Below are 21183 nucleotides of genomic sequence, written 5' to 3'. Positions count from 1 at the left end.
CAAACACACCAGTGGTTGTCATGCTGTGTTACATGGAGCCGTGATCACATTATCTAGCGCTGGACCCTACACACTCATTCACTTATACAGCATTCTCTGTTGATTTCCTTCACACAAACAAACACACAAAGACTATAGGAACCAATGGCTCACCTGATGGGCTGGCTGAGATGGAGGGAGAAGACCCACACACATACATACACACACATGCACAGTGGTCCTGCTGACAAGCTCTTCCACGCCAGATTAATCTGGTTTACAGTCTTATCTGAGCATAGATAGCACCTCCACAGGCACACACACACACACACACACACACACACACACACACACACACACACACACACACACACACACACACACACACACACACACACACACACACACACACACACACACACACACACACACACACACACACACACACACACACACACACACACACACACACACACACACACACACACACACACACACACACACACACACACACACACACACACACACACACACAAAAGCTGGTCACAAGAATACAATTGCCTGTTTACCTGCAGGTGGGCCGGTCAGGAAAAAACAACCAAACAACAATAAAAAAAAAAGGGAATCAAGAAAAGAGAGAAACTTGTCCATGTGAGTCTGTGAGCAGCTGGGGGGGGGGGGGGGGGGCAGCAGGAGAAAGTTGGGATTCGACAAACATCACATTAGTCACAGCGAGGGATCTCCTCTCACTCCCCCACCCAGAAAGAAATATAACCAAAGGAATATTGAAGCAGTAATCCTCCAAACTCCTGTGTCCTTTCTGCCTCGTGGAGGTCAACCTGCAGTGTAAAACATTCCTGTGCATTTCTCACTTCTTCACTTCATATTCTTATTCTCTTTATGGCTTCACTGCCAGACTGCATGAATCACTAGCGCTGGCCAAGTCTGCCTTCAAATGTTGAATATGACTGAATGATGCATACTCCCATCCTAACTGACAAATGACCACAGGTGAGACAAATGGAACATGCTCTTTATAAGATTCCTCATAATATCAAATAACTTATATTTATTAGTAGCTCATTGAACTCTATCAGAGCTATGTTTCCTGCATAGTTACCACAGCAACGTAACTTCTGCTGTATTGGAAAATACAACAAAATATTATAGTGAAAGTGTACACAGTTTTAATTTGCATTTAATGTGTATTTATAAAAACAATAAAATGATGATGATGCTTCAGCTAACTGTCACTGTCCGATGAATAAATACAGGAGTGTTTTTTCCATACGGTTAATATCAAGACAATGAAGATGCGGAAGAAAAACAATTCTAGTATTTAGTCTGTCTATTTTGGCAGCCCTCCCCTTCACCTTCTTCTCCTCCCCCATCCTTCCTCCCCTCAGCTTCCACAGAGGAGACTTATTGATTTGGCGTCTCCTTTCCATGCTCAAGATGAAATAATTAGTGACTGTGGAGGAGAGAAAGAGAGGGGGAGAAGACTGTGGAGAGCAAGGAAATAAAGAGAGAAAGGAAAAAGGAAGGAAGAAAAAAGGATGGATGATACAGAGGAAAGGGGAAAGGAGGACACAGAAATAAAGATTCCTCTGTTGGGAGAGAAGTGAGCAGCTAGTAGGATTAAGATGATTTCATTAACTATCCTCTGTGACTTCATCCTTAAACCCCCAGATTACACACACACACACACACACACACACACACACACACACACACACACACACACACACACACACACACACACACACACACACACACACACACACACACACACACACACACACACACACACACACACACACACACACACACACACACACACACACACACACACACACACACACACACACACACACACACACACACACACACACACACACACACACACACACACACACACACACACACACACACACACACACACACACACACACCTTGCTTTTTTCATCCGTTGTGCTTGCTGACTCCAACACACTGCGGGCAGACACGTGTCAGCCTGCCAAAAAAATGAATATGAGAATTTAACAATGTATCTTTCAACACGTAATTACATTCTTCAAACAGATGGATTATGTTCGTTATTTGATTTTCATTATTTTGCAAATCTTTGACATCTATTTTGATACAATACTGTAATACAAATAGTCTATTTTTCTATTACGGTTTATCTTTTTTTTGTCAAGATATTGAATATTTCTTTTAATGAAAAACATAATGCAAACATATTTTTAAATAACTTAAGTTTGCTAAAAGGTAAAAAAAAGATTTATAAAAATGCTATTTTATTTTAAAAGTATTTATGGAGATTGATATGTAACAATTATTCCCAGCATGCACACATTGTTGTTATTAGTTGTGAGTGAGAGTTTGTGAATATTTGTCACACATGTACATTTATTTATCAGTCTGTTACTCTTTAACCCTCTTTCCTCACCAGTTCGTTTCCCTCTTTTGTTTCTCCATCACTCTTCAGCTACACGTCACCTGCGGCCAGAAACGTAACTGCGTTGAAATTACTTAACAGTAACAGCCATGAATAATAGGAAAACAAAGGAACATTACATTAGAGTGTATGCAAAACAATAACAGCAGGATTGTGTTTTTTTACAGTAACGACAGGAAACTGAACTCTCCTGTGAAAACTGGAGTGTCTTTCTCTCACCCATTTCTCTCTCTGCCTCAGTCAAAGCTGTGATTGTGAGTAAAGCTGGGTTGAGAGTAATAAACAAGAGCAGACTAAATAAAACCTGTCATCATCAGCGCTGTATCTACCTTTCTCTCTATATGCATATCATTCCCAGCCTTTTTTATTTACCCTTCTTGCTTTCGTTCTTTCTCTGTTTTTATTTGGAATATTTTGCCTTTCTTTTTTCTATCAACCCTTACATCTCCTCTCTTTTTTGCCGCCTGCGCTCTCTCTTGCTCAACCTCTCCTTTGCTTTGTAATGGACAGCTGTCGTCTGTGTGTGTGAGTGTGTGTGTGTGTTTTTGTGTGTTTGTGTGTGTGTGTGTGTGTGTGTGTGTGTGTGTGTGTGTGTGTGTGTGTGAGATAGTGTGTGTGTGCTGTCTGTCTGTACTGAATGCTGTGAGTGGCCTCTACTGGCTGACTGAAGGGAATTCAAATTATTCCTAGAAACTGAATGCAGGGCCACTCTACCTCAAAAACCAACGCATCCACGAGGCAAAAACATATATATTTAAGACTCAAATGTAAAACGCAGGTACCCTTACTTTGGGTTTGAGATTATGTTCACAGAAAGCAACAAGGTTACCTTTTTTTATTTGTCCCCTTTTGTAAATATACAGTATACTGAGTGTGTGTTATAGAGAGAGAAGCTACGCTGGGTACAGTACAGGGAACAGTAGGCCATAGATTTATTGCTTTCAGGGGAGTAGAAGGCTGCAGGCCCAGGGGTCGGTCCTCACATCAATATAACAATGACACACATCGACCCGGCAACGGCCTGCTTGCTTCATCACTAGGACAAAGTAGCATCAATAGTTACAGAGAGAGTGCCAGCATGTTGCTTACGGACAGAAAAGAGCAGGAGAAAGCCCACATAGATGAGAAACTGCATGTTATTTAAATACATGACAATAAATTAATATTTGATTGTGTCCCATGATAACAGCTTTTGTTTTTTTTCATTGTGTGTCGTCTAATTTATTTGGTAACTTTTGAGGCAGCACTTTATGAGGCTGATAAAGCGGATATATATATCTTTTTTAACCGCATTTACAATGAAATACGATTATTAAAATATTTTAGGAATCATCTTAAAATAAAACACAGTTCAGAGGGAAACAAACTAATGCCTAAAAATGACTAAATATTATATTTAACATCTCTCTTACAAACTGAATGTGATAATAGGGTTATAATAGGATTTGTTTTAACATAATTCAGTTGTCCCATATTACAACATTGCAGTTGGCAACGCTCAAAGTCAACATATATTTTAAATAAGATTTTCATCGTCATAACTACACTGTAGCTATGTACGTATGACTAATAAAAGTGTGGAGGCGTGTGGCACAGTAGACTAGTGCGTTGGTGTTCGGACCAGGGGAGCACAGGTTCAAACCCCACTGCAGTCAGCATGTCGTTGTGTCCCTGTGCAAGACACTTCACCCCAAATTGCTCCTGTGGGGATTGTCCACAGTAAAATAAAAGCATCTAACAAGTCACATTTAATGTAATGTAAAAAAGCCTTGAACCTTGATACTGCATAATATAATGTGGATGTGACATTATCATACATTTTGTCTTTAAATACTAATATACTAAACCAAAAATAAAAGTAGGCCTTCACTGTCCAACAATGTCCCTGTTGCCAGCTAAACACTCTCATCACACACACACACACACACACACACACACACACACACACACACACACACACACACACACACACACACACACACACACACACACACACACACACACACACACACACACACACACATCACCCCCACTCTCTCAGTCACATACCATCGGCACAGCTGGCTCAGTGATAAATAGACTTATTCGGGTAAAATCAACATTGGTCAACATTGTAATCACCACCTTTGCTCTTTATAGAATTTCTAGCGGACTGCATGATAAATCTAAAATCGGGACACCGGTGTGTGTGTGTGTGTGTGTGTGTGTGTGTGTGTGTGTGTGTGTGTGTGTGCGTGTGTGTGTGTGTGTATGCGTGTGGTTGATATATAATGCGTAACAAACATTTCATGATGTGGCTGTGCGCGTGTGTGTCTGCTAATAAAACAGTAACGATCGCAGCCTTTATGCACTTAGCAAGTGTTTTATTATAATCACCATGGCGACATGGTCCTTGCATGACGATGAGGTGTCAACATGCCAGCACACATACGCACACGCACACGCACACGCACACGCACGTGCAGACACACACACACACACACACACACAAACACACACCAGACCGCATCAAATTATTTGGCAGTTAGAACAAAAAGGAAAGACTGAGACACTATCACCACTAACATTCACACACACTGAACAGAGGAAACATCTCTGTCTTATACAAACGCTCTGACATCAGAGAACCATTCATTCCCACATCTTTCAAATGAAAGGAAAAAGGAGGCAAAAAGGTCTAGGTCCTTGTCAATAAATCAAATTTCGAAAAAGGACTAGGAAAGCAGTCTTAAGAGAGAGGCAGAAGTGTTGAAAGTATATTTTGGCACTTAAGAAAAACATTCAATTTTTAGGAGAATAAAAGTATTGGTTGAGTGATGAGATTTTTGTAAGAGAGATGAGTTTCACATTTTAAATGGAGGATCTAATATTATTTTTCGTCTTATTTTAAAATGTTTTTCAATTCTGAATCAGGTATTAGTGAGCATTAACACATTATAGAAGTGAAAGTATCACCTAGATTTAATTAGGAAGGAAACAATTTGATGTACAGTATATTCCCCGAAAATCTGAACTGAGGAAAATAAATGTTCTTCAATCTCAGACATAGAACAAGCTGTGAAATGAGACCAAGACCTCTGACACAGAAACAGGAAGCAAAAGAATAAAAAAACTCAGAGAGGAGGGAAACACATGAGGAAGAGGAGGGAGAGAGACAATATGCTGTAACACTGAGGAGAGACTTTGTTGCCATTGAGTGATGAAAAGTCCATATGTTACCGAGCTATCATAAATTATGTCCCACAACGTATGGTAGAGGGGGCACAGGGCTTTGGTGTGTATGTGTGTGTGTCATCCAGAAATAGGACACCCACCCAGCTTCTAAGACAGCTTTGCTAAGGAAAAAAAGAACTCTCCTATCTACCAGGACAGACCTGCTGCACTGAGGCAAGCCAGGCCTAATGCTGCACACTCTCAAACCCAGCAAACACACACTTTACGGACAACAGAAAAATAACAGCCTGAACGAGAGGATATATCTTAATATTTTCATTCTTTGTATTTATATTTCCTTCATGTATGGGTTGGGTGTACAAGCTTACCTACTGTAGAAATGCAAAAAGAAGCCCAGGAATGGACAGAGGAAGACTGGTTGAACCGGGTATCTTAAAGTTTTGGATAGAAAGACATTGAATCATTTTGAATGCATACAAACAACAAGGAAACATTCAGCTTTCTGCAGTAATCCAACTACATGATTCTTGCACAAGCTGATTCTTTGGCCATTAATAGGGCAACTGGTGTGCATGATAACACTCATATCAATATGACAGGGACTAACAGAAGGATTGTCACACAAAAGTGAAACAGCCTTTACAAATCTAAATGAATCAACTTTCAACACTTGACACTGGAAATGTTAGTAGAAACAGACACACACCATTTCTAAATAGCACTTGATATTATTAATGCATGTACTTACATTTTCAGTGAAGAGGTTACAGTAAACCTACTCTTAATTGACGGGATTTCTCTGAGTGAATACCCTGGTTACCTGTGTGCATGTGATTGTGTTGTATTTTAAGCACGTCATTGCTTGATAAAGGCAACATGCACTTGACTCTACTGAATCGAAAAGATAAAGACAAAAGTGTAAAGCTAAAGGTGGTAGCGTAACAGCCATTAGATCAGACTGTGTGTGAAGTGTACTCTCATCTGGTCTCCGTCCAGCAGGACACAGCCAGAGGTTTCTCTTGATCTTGCCCCAGTGTATGATCCCAGATCACAGAAAGCAGCGCTGCTACCTGACTGTCTGTGTCCTCGCACTCTCTGTTTGTGTGTTTACTAATAAATCATCCTATTATACATCATAAGTAGGCCATCATAATTAATTGGCCAGGCGAGAGAAGCTCAGACAACAAGCCCCACAGCGGTGAGCAGGCATACATAGACACACATACTGTATAGGACATCACACACAAGTTCTTGTATTGTGCCAAAGTATGCTAAAAAAACAGCAGTAAACTTTAAATGCTGATGTTTGAGGCCGCAATCACTGATTGAACATCAATTCAAACAGAAAGTTATACTTCATTTTTTAAATAACTGACCCTTTTTCTATCTGAAATGCATTAAACAAATATATTTTATTGATGTAAACCCCTCACACACAACAAAGCACACTGTTATAAACATTTGTAACTATTTTCTATAAAAAATGCTCATGTGAAGGGAGAAAGATGCAAAGTCAAAAGCTAAATCTTAACAGTAACCTTACCTCCTCCCTGTCTACTCTGTGCCTCTCTACAGTCTCATCCACCTTTGTCAACCATTGTTGGGAACACACAAAAGCAAGTTGCATAAAGAGCAATAATGCTTCACATCCTTGCAGTGTATGAGAAGGTCAGGAGGTATTCAGATACATGGAAACACAGCAGGATAATGTCCTGGCACGCACAATAGAAGTCACTGCAGGGAGCCAGGCTGGCCCTCTCAGTGTGTGTGTGCAGGTGTGTGTGTGTGAGCAGGTATGTGCATGCCATGTGTGCATGACTGGGTCAAAGAGTCTTTGCATGCACGTGTGTGTGCACACCTGCTTTGTTTTATTAATGTCTGCGTGCATGCACATATGTACCGGCATGTGACCATGACAACGTCCTAGATAACATTAGTGAAAGCGATAGGGAGTGGAAGTGCGCGACAGTGTCAGTGCTAAAAGGAAAAGTGGGAAAGGTGACCCTGGAAGGAAGAATGAATGACCCCCGATACCCATCTTTAGATCAGAGGAGAAAAAGACACCTGATTGGGCTTTGAATAATTTAAAGGGACATTCCACACAGGCTTGTAACCCCACCTTCGAACACCGAGCTAAAATAAACAAATGTTACTCTTGACTTCAGGTGAATGGCTGATTCAAACCATTTGTTGCTTGTAAATCTTTCAAATTTTATTATTTTTTAAGTTATTTATCATTCCATTCGTTTTTTCATACATGACAGAGTTTTTATCAAAAGTATAAGATATTCAACAGGGTCATTTATTTTTGCGATCACAGTCTTTTGTAGAGTTGAAGGTCAAAGGCTGACAGGTATGCGGGTAGTCAAGTCTAATTACATAAATAAACTAAATGAGCTATTATCCCTTTCTGTGTAAACAAAAGCTGTAAGGACCATGATATTGTGCCATTTATTATTTGAACTGGATTTCATATGTGAAGCAATTCAATCAAAATGTATATCGCAGCCATAGTTCGAAGCACGAAATCATCTTATACATGTTATTAGAAGCTTCTGGCAGCTTTGAAGCGGCACTAAAGCTCATTGGACCAAATCAAAGACCAAATTATGTTCTTTCTTCAACAAATTAACAGAATCAATTCCTGCACGGCAAACACCGACATTACCGATGACTAAATGGCAGTCCATTGACGTGCTTCATTTAACATGTCAGCCAAAGGAGCAGTTCAAGACATGCAAAACAAAATGCCAAGTCAACAAAATCAGTCGACCATTCATAAACTAAACCCACTTACTCGCTTGTATAAAGAAAGATGGTGTGAACTGAGCAGCAGTGCTTCAGAAACAAGGTGATTAATAGCTGTAAACGTTGGAGATTTTGGCTACAAAATGAGAAAGATGCACTATACAATGTAATACTTAGTAATAAACCAAGAAAGAGTACACTTTGCATTTCATATTCAGTCATATTGAAACCTTCCTCTACGTGTGGCAGTTGTGATGTAGGGATTTGCTATATACCTCGAAACTCATACGTTACCCTAGAACCTCCAATCCCACAAAACAGATTTATTGGCTTAATTTGCCGACCCCTGAACCCCCATATGTGAGAGAGAGGGGAGAGAGAAAGAGGGAGACCAAGGTCAGGTTTAACAGGGTCAAGTTCAGACCGTCTCCCTTATGCATTGCATTATGCAGTCAGCTGACTGAATTAGCATGACAACCCGATTTAGTCTACCTCTTTTCCCCAATTCATCACTATAACACATGCACACACATATGCACACACACATGGATAGATGGATAGGAAGATAGAAGCCACAACCGTATTTAATCCAATAAACTTTCTGGGTTTGTTGGCAACTGCTGAAGTTCATAGTCATGAGACACAAGAGAGGGAGAGAGGGGGAACGAGATGTCCTCCTCATTGATCAGAAATTCAATTCAAAGTCTATAGACAGATATAAATGAGCTGTGCTGCCAGAAGTGTGTATGCCTTGATAGAAGCCACACACTCTCACAAAGGTATGCCTGTGTATGTTTGAACAAAAAGACCAGCAGGGTACAACTACTACTACTAACTAACTAAAAATAAAAAACATATCAGTCAAGAAGTCGATCAAATTGAGATTTACATGAAATAAAAATCCAACAAAGCTAACGGGGATGTAAGTTCAAGTATCCTTTTCTCACAGGAAACACAATGATGTATGACATTACTTTACTTAATATTTTAAGTCTGATTCGACTTTGAAAGGTATTCCACCTGTTAAGCCGCGTTATACCAGATCCCATTGGTATACATTTGACTCTTACCTTTGACTTAATGTATCCACATCTGAAGAATGGCAGAGAACCCTTCTGAATTACTTTAGAATTACAGGATGTGCTTTGAGCTACACCTTATATCTTGTCTTATCTAAAAACGATTTAATTTGAAGGCTATATTTAGGGCCAAACAGAGACTAACGCTTCATCCCAAACCTCTTCTACACACTGATCCCCAACAGATTTTAGTTTCCATACCAGAAACAGTGAAACAAGACATTGTGCATACTAACATTTCAACATGTTTTAAACTAAATGATGAGTCTAATGGGCCTAATTGATTGGCATCCTGTTTGAGGGACCAGCTAATGAGACACACAAAGTTAAACAGAGAGCATAAGAGTGGTGCACAGCATAGGAGGCGACAACTAGAGAAACAGAGACACAGGAATACACAGTGATCATCCAGCAAGGCACCGAGAGATAGAAAAAAAAGAAGCTAAGTCTAAATTAAGATGTTGGATGCCGGCTTTCCAATAGGACCTTGACACAGCGGTTGACCTACTCATGACAGGATCCCAGTGCCGCGGATTTGGAATTCTATTAGTATTACCAGCTGTAGGGAGGGGGGGAAATGTCATGCAGTCATCAGGAAGAGGCCAATCCATAGCTTCTATCCATCAGCCAATTACTGGTGCTAAAGTGGAATTAGATAGGTATTGACAATGAGAGGAGGTGGAGGGAGATTAGGGAAAGAGATGGAAAGAGTAGAGGGAAGGAGGAGGGAGGAGAGCAGAGGAGAAGAGACGGGAGGAAGACATGAGAGAAGTAGAAAAAAGAATGGAAATAATGGCAAGGTAAAGAAGAGAAAGAAAGGGAAAGTACAAGAAAAGAAATGACTGAGGAGAAGGAAGAGCAGGACGAGAGGAAATGTAATCGACGCTGAGAAAAAAGTGGCAAAAGAAAAAGACGAGTTAAATAGTGGTGTAAAATAATTCACGTATTTTTAGATTTCCAATTATGTAAGTTCCACGTTGATAGGTATTGAGGTAAGTGTACTTTTTCTCCTATTTAATCAATTTTATAATGACAAAGGCATTAAACAAGTCTAAGAGGAGTCATTTCGAACATGAGCACCCTATAAAGGTAATGCAGCAAATCATGGGGATATCATACTCTAAGGAACGAGGGGACAATTCATTCTTAAAAATAAGCTCAAACAGCAATAATCACTTTTTGTTTTCACCTTGGGTTTCATCAAGTGTTGGGTGGAGTCATTTTGGACTACATAACAGCAACATAATCCCAGAAGGGAGTGCTGGTGGTCGATAACCATCACCCCTGAAACAACCGCAAAAACAGCCTACTGAGTTAACACTCAAGCTGAGGAATACGGGTTGTGACAGCTATGAAAATAAGAGGCAGGCAGTGAATAAAATGTAAGAGGAAAAGGAGAGAGATGGTAAAAAGGGAGACGGAGAAAATAGTATGGGTGGAAAAAAGAGATGGAAGAGACAGGGAGAAAAAAAGAGAGAGAATATAAACTCAGAGCTATGTAATGAATTTATGCCTGGCTGGCAGATCTTTATAAGTTATTGGAAAAATAGCCGGGGCGGCGTATTGACACAGCTGGGCCTGAGATCAATACATTGAGAATGGGCAATACATTTTAATTTAAAACTGTTCAAACTTTAGCAGCAAATCCATGCGGCTCAGCGCAGCCTCTTGCCCCATCCCAGCTCACAGATACGTACACATACCCTCACACACATGTGAATACAAACACACACACAGGTTTAAATAAGAAAGATAGCAATTCAATCCGGTTGATCACAGCACAAACACAGTTGGATTTGTGCTGAAAGGATCATGAAAAGTCAAGAAGTAGTTAGTAAAAAAATCCTCTGCACAAGTTCAAGAAACAACATCATGAAAACACAAAAAAACCCAAAAACTAAAGTAGTTACTTGGGGTGAACAACAGATTTAAATACTGAATTAAAAACATAATAAATATTGTGAGGCTACGGGACTATCTTATAAGATGAGCAAGAGAATCTTCTCTACACAAAATAGATTCAAACATAGCCAGGTTAATAAAATAATGTAACAAAACAAAACAAAACAGGTGGAGTTCAGAATATTACCAGCAAAGTTTAACGGACCCTAAGTCACAAGAAGAGAAATAAGACTTTGAATTTACCAATCTAAACACGCCATGTGTCCTGTCCATGTTACTATGCGGTTACGTATGTCTGTCTGTTTGTGCACTGTGTCCAAACATTTGCATTTGATATGATTTACTTTGAGATAAACCAATAGCATCTGTAATTAAAGGAGCAGTTATACCAAGGGATGAGTAGGAGGGCACTTTGGACATCTGTTTTCATCCTGCTCAATTAGCATAATTAATTAACGTTAATCAATCCAAACAAATTATTTTTTAACACCTAGAATAAATCACGGCACATCTCTCCATTTCTCAGTACTGACTGATCCAACAGTCTGCAAAGCATTCATTGATCACCCAACAAATTAAACAATGCAGGGCGATGAGGCTTATTATATTGTATTCCTATTGTATTGTACTGTCTGAGTTCTTACATCGTCCATCATTACCCTGCCACAAACAGATAGATTTTGATTAGAACATGGTACCAATAAAGACAACGTTTATAAATTGTAAAAAGCAAGGCAAATTTAGTTTGTCTTGCCGTTTAGATTTAAAAGAAATACAATATGCTTCAGAGAAAGCAGTACAAACAGAAATGTATAGATGTGTTGATAATCTATTGAATAAATAGAAAAAAGTCAAATGTGTTTTTCAAGTTGTTCAAAGTGGAAGAAAAAAGAGGATGTTCTCGGTCTGCTTTGAATGATGTTAACAATGTGAAACATCAGATACTATATGGATTCCAGCAGCCAGGACAATAACAACTGAAAATGTACCTCTGGAACAACCAGAGTGCATGGCCAAGACAATAATGGAAGGTACATCCACTAACATGTGTATCTCCAGCTGACTGTTTTCCTACAGCAACAATGTGCACAGTGAACACTTGCCCAGTCAACTAAATCATACTGAAGTTTGGAACTGTTTGCAGCATTTCATTTTTGTCTCGTTAGGGAAAAGAACAGTCAGCTTTTGATTAAATGGGGTAAAACAATCAGATTTGCCAGAAAACAATTTGATTCAAGTGCAGCCTTGATGGACAGACCATAATTAATACAACTCAGCAGTGTTTCAACTCGATTTGAAGTTATGACCTTGTACAAGTGTAATGATGATGTAAACATAAAACAAACAATGTTGTTGAAGTTGTAACTTAGTGAAATGTTAAAGAGATTGATGCAATTTAGGTGAGAGAGAGGCTAGGTAAAGAGAAAGTGCTGATTCTTCATTGAATTGCTTTATTATTTATATTATATGGAACTCACTTTCCAAATACATGTATTATTCTTTTTTTTTAAGCATCTGAAACGCACAGCCAATAAGCTTCACACTTTACACTCACACACAGACAGCAACCACTCACAACTGTAAGCATGGCTGTTTGTGCTCTGATGGTTTTATGAAAAGACAAAGGTAGTTTTAAATGGACTTGATACACACATTCACGTACACGCATACACAAACCTTGACACACAAACACACACTCATACTCACCTCTAATATTGTTATATTGCTGTCAGTGGTGTGGGTTAATCAGAAAGGCAAGAGGAAGGGTGCTATCTACTCACCGCACTGCCACATTTATTGATTCCATTTATACACACACACACACACACACACACACACACACACACACACACACACACACACACACACACACACACACACACACACACACACACACACACACACACACACACACACACACACACACACACACACACACACACACACACACACACACACACACACACACACACACACACACACACACACACACACACACACACACACACACACACACACACACACACACACACACACACACACACACACACACACACACACACACACATTTTCACCACAAGAACAGGCACCCATAACAACCCTTTAACTATTCTATTGGCCCCAAATAGATTTTCCCATTTTACGCTGTAGAGGCAGGGAAAACACTGGAGCAGAACTGAAAGTGATATAAATGTATCAAAAAACAGATGAACAAACATTGGAGGAAGATTTATTACTGGGGATTTTAATAAAAATGGGAGGCGGATGAATTGATTTTGGTTTAAGGGAGGGTGTTATAAGGAACAATTTATCGGGATGGCCCAGGTAAGATGCATTATTTTCCGATTGTTATCCGGCTTCACTGTTTAAGGGGCTGATTTGTGTTGTGTATTGCATTTTATGGGGAAGAAGGAAAGGGGAACTTGCGATGATTTAGGTGGGATGTATTAATCAAAGGCAGCCGGTGTGAACCATAGATCGCCAGGCAAAGGAGGTACAGGTGACAGCTCATTCTGCTAAAGAATGTTTTGGAGCTGCACATCACCGCTTCTCAATTCCCCTTTCTTCTTCACACTTTCTCTACCTCCCTCTCTCTGTCTCCTTCCACCTCACTGTCTTCCTCGCCTCATCATCTTAGCCTTTCTCCATTCCATTCCTCTCTTGCTATCTTTCTATATCCGCTCCTCTTCTCCACAGTTCGGTGCACACTTGGTTTTAATTTTATGAGGCTGAGAGTAGCTTTTAACCATCCATGCGGCAAATAAACGGGGGATTAGTAGTATTTAGTGTTTTCCTCCTCCCTAAAAGCCTCATACTTCCCCAGTGCTCAGTGACCTTTGCTGCTGCCTCTGACATGTGAAGAGACAAGCCCATCATCATCAGGTTTACACATTCAGTTTGCTATCAGTTTGTATGGTAATGCCTGTATATGATGTACTGTTTGCCTTAGTGCTAACTGCTTGGTTTCTGCTCTGTGTAGCTCATGGGTTAGCTGTCTTTGTCTTGGTTCCTGAGGTGTTATGGTTTCACTGTTTTTGTCTCTTTTTCTGTCACTAACTCTTTATTATCATTGGTTCTTTGTGTCATTCCATTGCAATGACTTTGTTTGCAGCCATTTCTTAAATGTAGTTTGCATATCTGCCTACATGTGTTTCATGAGGCACTGCTGCTACTGCATGTTGCCAGAGGGGGACCAATACTCGTTCATTTAGTTATATTTGCATGGACCCCTTGAGAAAAAAATTATTATAATGAATTAAACACAATGTATTTTTGAGAAATATGTTAAGACATATGTTTGAAATAATGTGAGAATAAAAGCAAGAAATGTAGGTTACTTTGCAAACTGCAATCCCTGCCCTCTATTTAAATGGTCTAATACACAACAAAAGCCACAGGCAGAACACACACAAACACACACAGACACACGTAAAACATGCCATTTGGCCAGGCCAGTCGCCTGTGGCCAGCGTTTATTTCTGTTGATTTGAGAGTTGCCTCTGTGATGAATGAGACTTGTTTATGTGAGTGGTCAGAGTAAGAGTGTAATGGACTACATTGTATAACTCTATAACAGTAATCTAATTTCAATAGTGTACAGTGGTTTACATATTTAAAAATTGGTTTACTGGTGTTGTAATGGTGCTAATGAAATGAAAGTGAACGTTATTATGTTTCCTAACCTGTGTACTTTTGAATTTATTTTCTAAAGTATAAAGATAATACCATTCCCGCCCCCTCCCCCGAATAATCCAGTAGTCTACCTTAACATAAATACTACATTTGTTTCCAAATGTAGTATTTAAAGTAATAGTCCAGCCATGGCAATCAGTTGGCAGTAATGGAAAAACAAATCCATCAGTGGGGACAAAGGCCAGACCTAGTCAAAGTTCTTTGGACACACACAGTGAACTGAAATGCAGGTGTGTTGATGCGTGTTATAGTGTGGTCATTGACTACCAGGAAAGTGCTTTATATTCAAAGGAAGGCCAGAATCAGGTACAGACTGTGTTAAAGCAAGCCTCGTGTGACCACCAAAGTTCATTTTACACTGGAAAATATCCCAAAATAAACGGCAAATATGGAAACTTTGGATTACACAAGAACTACCTGGAAACATGCAAGGATTATATATTTTGTTTGTATTCCTCCTGGTGGAATTTTAAGTGTTTTAAATATCCATTTCTGCAAGGAAAGGTTGCACTGGTTGATTTGTTTTGCCATGTGTAGCACTACAGCCACACAAAGTAAAGCTGGAACTGACTCTACCTGAGCATGCACACATACACACATTAGATGCCCACTAAAGGGCACACATCTAATGTTCACTCCACTGTGTGCACACACCACAACCATACCCACACACACCACAAACAGATAAATGGGATCAGGGGCCTCTGTAGCCCGTGAATCATGCACAGAGGCCCATTGGGGCCAAAGGTCAAGGTCTTTATGGGGAGCTGAAAGCCCTGTGCTCTGAAACAGAGAAATGTACTTTTCAACCACTCCTTTGGTCTTTTGTTCCTCTCTGGTCAGATAAAAGCTGAGAAAGTACAGGATATTTCAGGAAGGAAGCAGCTTTAGCTATCTGCAGGGAGTAAAGTTGTTAGTAGGGTGTGGTCTTGGTATCAGTCTGAGATTTTAGTCAGTGGCTGGCATGGCGTGACATTCAGAGCTGCTGTCAGTTGGAAGTAAATGTCGATGAATCTGTCTTGCAAAGAAGCTGAACATCTGTTTTCCCATGACCACTGATGTTGTTAGTCCCAAAAAACAGGAAAGTAAGGCTTTTGAAGTGGCCAGTGTTCATTTTTATTTCCTCTCTGTTGATGATTTGGGGCAAAACACTCCCTTTGTTCTCCTTTAATGCCTAAAGCGACAATAGTTGTACTATATCTTTGGAGCACATTGGCAGTCTATGGAAAAATAACTTTAGCACAACGTGTTTTTTTATGGAGCATACGTAGATGATGTCATCATGGAGGCTGACAACTAGAAGCAGGGTCTGCAGATGGAGGCTGTGGACCTGGAGTCCCCAAGGCAGGACTCGCAGCCAACCCCTAAAAAGTGTGTAATTGGGCGGGGGGAGATTCAGTGTCTGGGGAAACTCCTGGCCCAAAGGCAAGTGCGCCCCAAGCTAGATAAATCCACTGCCATTACCACCTGCCTGAGACCCAGACTTAAAGGTGGGGTAGGTAATTCACTTCAGAAACACTTTTTGTTATATTCCATGGAATGCTCTTAACATCCCGATAGCAATGAATATATGAAATGCTTTGACAATAAATGCATTAAAAAATTGAATATGTGGAAGCCGTGGTACTGTAAAAAGCACGACCAATCATTTTAGCCGGCCCGGCTAAAATAACTAGATGGCCTACCTGCCTGTCAGCCATCCATCTCGTGCACAAACTTATCTCGTGCCCTCATTGGCACGTTCGTGTGTGTTGGAGGGAAGTCTGAATGAAGGGGCAGATTTTTTCCGGCTGCGTACTTTCAAATTCCAGCGCACTCGAGCTGGTTTCTCCATTCTTACTGTACCTACCCTACTACTAGGGCGGTGGTGGTGAAGTCGATAGGGACTTGGCTTGGCAACTGGAAGGTCACCAGTTCAAGTCCCGGCAAGACCAAGTGCTACCGAGGTGTCCCTGAGCAAGGCACCATTCCCTACACTGCTCCCCGGGCGTTCCAAATGGCAGCACACTGCTCCTAACACTAGGATGGGTCAAATGCAGAGAAACAATTTCCCACCGGGGTTTAATAAAAGAATATCATATCTATCTTTAAGCATTATGTGAAGGATTTGACATGTCTTACATAGCTTCTAGTTGTTGGTGGTTCATTCTTAACATCTTGTTAATGACCAGTTCTTGGCTTATCTTGGAATAAAGATCCAAGCCAATAGACAAAGCAAAGCCAGCAGCCATTTAGCAGGCAGCCAAGAAGATGAACGTGTACCAATGCTAAACCGCTGCTAACTTTCCCCCACTTATTTCTATTAACAAACAGACGGTGGTTTCGATTTGAAACCTAGTTGTCACACTCACTACTGGGAAACAATACCATTGTTTTCATTATTAAAGGCTTTAATGGCTGTTGAGAGAATGAATGGTGAATGAAAAGCTTAACTCCTTGCACATGCTTCCTTTGAAAAGAAGGATTCATCCCCGAGCATTAAAAGTGACACAGATGTCCAAGTTCTGTGGAGGTACATCATCCACCATTATGCATTAGGTAAGGCTTAAGATGTATTCTATTAGATGCATAATACAACACATCTATCTGCCCTTTCTTTATATTGCATCAGAAGTTATTCATCCAAGCTTCTGTCCTGGGTTATAATGTATTATAGCCATGGCTAATCCTCCTTTATTTACCTATACGATATAATATGAATTAATTCCACTAGATTAAAAACCCAAAACATCTCCAGAGGGGATGAGTAAAGTTAAGCAAGCATGCAAAGAGTAACTTTGACAATGGCAACATATGTAGGTACAGATGTTCACACAAGAAGAGATTCAATTAATCATTGAGCCACTCCACATGTCACTGCCTCAACTAAACAAGGCCCAATGTATCTGAGCCAGAACTGCTATACATTCCTGTGTGCGTGCATGTATGTATGTGAGTGTGTGTGCATCCCTGTTTGTGTGTCAGGGCTGATTGCTCTTGACTTCATTAATCTCTGCAGTGTGGTTATGATTAGCTCTCTGAGGCATGCCAGAGGACATCTGACACACACACACACACACACACACACACACACACACACACACACACACACACACACACACACACACACACACACACACACACACACACACACACACACACACACACACACACACACACACACACACACACACACACATATACACACACACACACACACACACACACACACACACACACACACACACACACACACACACACACACACACACACACACACACACACACACACACACAAACACTCGCTGTCAGATCTGGCCACCTCTCCAGCCTGACTCTCTCTCACGGTCCAACCAATTAGCTGGAAGCAAAGAGAAATAGACTAGCTCCTGTGGTGATAGGACACACACACACACAGGAATGCTAAAGTTAGCTATATTTGTCATAGAGCCAGCAGAATGTGTGTGTTCAGAATGTCATAAACAATTGGGTGGGTAGAAAAAGAAGGAGAGAAAAAATGGGTAACGTCATTGAAATGAGTGAAAGACAGTTGTTCAAAAAGTTCTTAAAAAATCCGGCAGACAAAGATAAAGCAAGCAATCCAGACAGAGTAAGCCAAAGACAGATGTGAATCAGAACAATAGAACAAGAGATGAGTGTAATAGCGGACGGGGAGGGGCAGATGAAAAGAACAAGTGAAGTGGAAGTGGAAAAGTGCTACAGAGAGGGAGAAGACGGAGAATCGTCAGATGCATGCCTACACCCTGCCATGATCAGAGTAGACACTGGATGATTTATTTTCCCTCTCCAATATTGAGCCCCTGGTAAAAAAAAGAAAAGAAAAATCTACATTCCATTAAACTACTGAGGGTTTTATTCTGAAAGGAGAATGTGATTGTGGGTGTGAATGTGTGGGGGTAAAGGAATGGCCATCAGATGTGGCAATCATGCAAGAAAAAAAGTTTCTCCTTATCTTTACTTTCTAACTCTCCTCTTTGACTGCTGTTCTACTCTTTTTTACTCTTTTCTGTGAGGGGTGTAATGAACGTTATGTAGAAGAAAAGGTGATTGCAACCAAATAAGATAAACTTAGGAAAATCCCTTAAAGCCACATTCACTAAGCCCTTTTTTCAGACACCTGCTGTTCCTGTAATGTCATCATGTTATTTAGCAAACCATCATATCAGAACTATGGGGAAAGGCAGTTTGTCTTTTCTGCTCTCGTTCCTAATTCTGCATATAACTTTGAGGAACGAATATATTTAAAAAAAAAATATATTGTTTATCATTAGTGTTACCAACTGTGGGTTTTCTGAAATTTGGAAGTTTGGAAGTTTGGAGATTTGACGCAAGGGGGTGGTCAGAAAAAGAAGATGGGAGGCTTTTAGAGCATCAAATTGTTTCTTTGGAGATGGGACTACATTTTTAAATCTCTGTAATCTGAATTCATTTTTGAATACATTGTTTTAATAAGTCCGGCTCACCTTGCAATTAACAGAATTATCCGAGCAAGTGTAATAGACATTTGAATAGTTTCCAACTAGAGTTTATTTGCGACCCACCTACAGTTAAGGAGTTTAGTAATGTGAAGAATAAATGATTTCTACTATGGCATAATAACATTTTAGTTTTTTCAAATCCAATTTAATGTTTCTAATTCTGTCTTTCACCGTCTACACAGAAAACATGCTGCAATTTGAATCTGTGTGAGTGTGTGTGTCAACACAGACAGCAAAATGACAAATTGTTGAAAAGAAGAATGAGATGAGTAATGATGGAACAATAATGCCACATGTGTACTGCAGCCTGTGTGTGTGTGTGTGAGAGTGTATGTGTGGTGATGAATCTCTCATTGTGACAGTGGGGCCGGCAGCAGCGAATGTCCTTCTGGGTGGGACATACACACACACTGAAACACACGCATGCACACACTGAAACACGCATACACAGATGGAAACGACCACACTAATGGATCACCCCTGTCTGCATGCAATCCGCCACAAATAATGATGAACCACCCCTGCATTAAACTATTTTACACAATGCTCAATTCATTACTACTCTCTCTCTCTCTCCCTCGCTCACTCCCTCGCTCTCTCCCTCTCTCTGTGGATATAGGTGAGCTAATAAAGGTATGATATTTCTCCTCTACCGGCACAATCATAGTTTTTATCCATTAGTAGGATATTAGGACTGGGAATGAGGAAAGGTGGGAGGGAGGGGTAGGGTGGAGAGGGGAAAAGAGATGGCTTTAAATTGGTTTAAAAGCATTGCCACTGTAAAAAGTAACAGCAGCCCCAGGTAGAAAATTAAGGAGCAATTTGCATCGTTTTTACCAAGAAGAGCCAGGGCCAGCCTCAGGCCTGAAAAGGCTCCAGGTGAGCTTCTGGTTTGAAGGCCTTCCCTATATTTTTTAATAACATTTAGTGACACACATACTGTATGACATCAGGTCAAACTGAAAGTGGATTAATCACTTTTTTGAGTTATCTCCGTGATGGGGAATTTTAATTAACTGAGAAAATAGGGCCTTGGGTGAAAATGAATGAAAGATTCAATAAAACTTTGATGGAAAAAGTATTAGTTTATTAAACACTAAACTCTATCTCGATATCACTTTTTTTTTTTGTATTTGTCCTTCTCTTAAAGTTTGAAGTTGGTTCAAAATCTTTATATTATGAATGATACATTCCTTTCCTTTAACTGGGGCCTGCTAACAGATAATGTGAACTTCCAAAAAACTATCCTATTGAAAATCTGTGAATCCAATGTAAGTTTGTAGAACCTAACATTTCCCCCCGATTCCGAATGACTGAAGTCTCCACTGACAGCCAAATAAATATTACTAGATTTTTGTAAAGTAGCACAAAATTCACACGTAGCACATACAGCTCATACAATATGAGCTGAACATGTTCATATCGTAACCTCTTCTTAAAGAAGAGGTTACGATACATAATTGTCAACCATGCATTTAATTAGTTTTATTTATTTGTTCTATTTAATTTCCATATTTCATTACAAATTGTTGGACGTAAAGACCAAGAAAACCATCCAGTTTAAGTCCTTAACTTGGCTTAATAGCTAACTGTTTCAGGGAAATCTAAATCAATATGTTGTGTTTCATTAAAAGTGCTGCCAAAATGATAAAAGAGTGTAAAAAAATAC

Source organism: Notothenia rossii, assembly GCF_949606895.1.
Source record: "Notothenia rossii genome assembly, chromosome: 2".
NCBI lineage: Eukaryota > Metazoa > Chordata > Actinopteri > Perciformes > Nototheniidae > Notothenia > Notothenia rossii.
The sequence above is the reverse complement of the archived record's forward strand: the minus strand, read 5'-3'. Positions refer to the sequence as shown.